At 38.3% G+C, this 2752-nt stretch overlaps 1 pseudogene; it reads left to right on the top strand.

Moving 5' to 3' along the window:
- Window positions 1-2752, top strand: part of LOC107728518 (dynein heavy chain 11, axonemal-like) — a 58640-nt pseudogene that overhangs the window by 36192 nt on the left and 19696 nt on the right.

Below are 2752 nucleotides of genomic sequence, written 5' to 3'. Positions count from 1 at the left end.
TTCATTTATAACCGTCTTTTTTTTTTTTTTTTTGCCAGCCAGTTACATGTACGTTTTATTGCTTTTCAGTGAATTATGATCTGTGTTCTTGCATCTTTTAAAATGCATTTGCCTTTGCGTGAATTGATCTTTAACAGTCTGATAAATGAGTCAGTCATCAGACAGCAGTGTACATCATAAATAACCAATAAACAAAACAAAACGTGCAGTCTCAGAAAGTTAGAAGCCATGTGACATAAACACTCATTCTACTTTTATACAGGGTGTCACCAACCTCTGCCATTATTTTCCCAGCCCTCTACCAGCTTAATCTTCCCCCTGGCGCCCTGCACTTAAATTTCAGATTGAGTAAGTCCAGAAGCCGGCAAAAGGCATACAAACTTGGAGATGAATTCAGGATTTATGAAGGGCCCATGACAGCCGAGGATGTTAAAGAGCATTTAATCCGTACAGGTCCCTCTCTTACCCTCTCTCCTCGTTCTTAGTCTCGTCTTTACAGCCGGTCGTTCGGGAATCCATCAGTCTTTTCATGGCCCACGCGAGCATCAAGCAGGTTAGCGAGTGTGACTGCCGCAATGAGAGGAGGCACAACTACAGCACGCCCAAGAGCTTCCTGGAGCAGCTGAGACTTTACGAGAGTCTGCTGGGAAAGAGAGAGAGGGAACTGAATCTGAGACAAGGCAGGCTTCAGTCTGGCCTTCAGAAACTCAAGACGACTGCCTCTCAGGTGTGTAGAGCTCGTCGGCACCACAGAGTTTGTAGCCGGCCAGTGTACAGTAGGCTCCTCAAGGCTGGAGTCGTGGAATTGCGAAGGAATGGAGTTACTGCTAGTTAATATGCCCAAGATCACTCACCGAAGGCTGAGGGACTCATAAACCTTGAGTCTGATAGAGTGATGATTGCTTGCCTTTGTGATATAGGGTTTAGTATTCAAATGTTGCAGAGTTTTATCTGGTAATGGGATCTAGATTAAAAAATAAATAAAGTTGCTTTTACAACTTTCAGCAAGTCGTAAAAAGCTGTTTGTGAGGTCTTGGTGAACTTTGATCATGAGATTAAATTTGATCATTAAATTTTGTTTTTAATGAAAGTGCTCTAAAAGAAATTTGTGAAATTTTACCTTCAAAAGTTTGAAAAAACTAATTTAAACCTGGAAATATGTAAGAAATGCAGTTTCCTATTTGTACGTTCACATTTTTAACCAAAAAGTTATGTTGGTAATACAATTTGAAATAAAAACAATATTTAATTAGAAAATCTGAAAATTTTCAATTAGAAAAATAAGGATTTTAATCAGTGGTCTCACACTTTTGGACCCCACTATATGTTTTATGTTTTGTGTTGTTTTATGTTGTAAATACACTAACATACAAAAGTTTGGATACAGTGGAGATCAAAATTAGAGAACAATTTATAAATACTTGATTTTTTCTGAAATTGTGTTAATCTTCATCGCTCAAAATTTGAAGGAATATTAGCTGCAGGTATACCACTGTTCTACTAACATGTTTGACAAAATAACCAAGGCTTTTTTTTTTTTTTTTTTGTGGAAAACACAGTGATCAAAATTAGAAAACAGGAACCACTGTAGCAAAAAAGAAGATTACAACTGCGGGTCAGGGACATTGTCTTGCATGAAAATTGCAGGCTGATTGGGAGATGCTTGGAGGGAAGGTACCTCATGTTGTTGAAGGAGGTTCAGATAAATATTTGCATTCACCCACACTCTGCCATGTAACTGTATAAGAGACCCAACTCCTGCTGCAGAAAACATCCCCCAAACCATGACACTTCCTCCTCCACCTTTCACTGACTTCTTTACGCACTCAGGCTTCAGTATTTCCCCAGTTTGATGCCAAACAAAATGTTTCGCATCAGACCCAAATAAATTCAACTTGCTTTCATCACTAAAGTGAACTTTGGACCAGCTCTCCTCTCTCCACACAACATGCTTCTCAGCAAAGGTGAGCCTATCCTTTTGATTCTTTCTGCTGATGAGAGGCTTGGTCACTGCAGAGTGCTCTTTCAGTCCCACTTCTCTTAAACGTGTCAAGACGGATCCTTATCCTGTTTAGCGCTGAACTGGTGAGCAATTCCAGCTGCAGTGTTGAACCGATTCCCCATTGAGAGTCTCCACATTATCCTGTCTTCTCTTGCATTTGTCTTTGTTTTGGGGGACTTGAATGCATTAGTGTCATTGTAAACCTGCAATATTTGAGAAATCAGACTTGGAATGCAATGGCTGAAAGGGTCATCCCTTTGGACTTTATCTGGACAACCTGCTGTTGCAGGGTTTCAGTCACCTTAAAGCGGCCTGCCATCTTGCAATCTCAGTGAAAATTTGAGGAATGCTGCCAGTTAAATAGGGTTTGTCATATAATTAAATTGTCATATAAATCATATAAATAACTTTGAGGTATCTGTAAGTGTTCTCTAATTTTGATCAGAGTTTGTTTTCAAATATCTCATTTAAGTTTTTTTTTATACTGTGCTTCAGAATACTATTAATTTATGAAATATGCTTTAAAAACTGCCCTGCTACTCCTGTTAGGATAACTTCAAATAGGACTAAGCAGTGACCTTGAAATTTAGGAAACTGTAGGTTGTTCTCTAATTTTGAGCTCCACTGTGTGTGTGTGTGTGTGTGTGTGTGTGTGTATATATATATATGTATGTATATGTATGTATGTATGTGTATATATATGTATGTGTGTGTATATATATATATATATATATATATGTGTATGTATAT

The sequence above is a fragment of the Sinocyclocheilus rhinocerous genome, unplaced genomic scaffold (genome assembly GCF_001515625.1).
Source record: "Sinocyclocheilus rhinocerous isolate Xijiao unplaced genomic scaffold, SAMN03320098_v1.1 scaffold3047, whole genome shotgun sequence".
NCBI lineage: Eukaryota > Metazoa > Chordata > Actinopteri > Cypriniformes > Cyprinidae > Sinocyclocheilus > Sinocyclocheilus rhinocerous.
The sequence above is the reverse complement of the archived record's forward strand: the minus strand, read 5'-3'. Positions and strand labels throughout refer to the sequence as shown.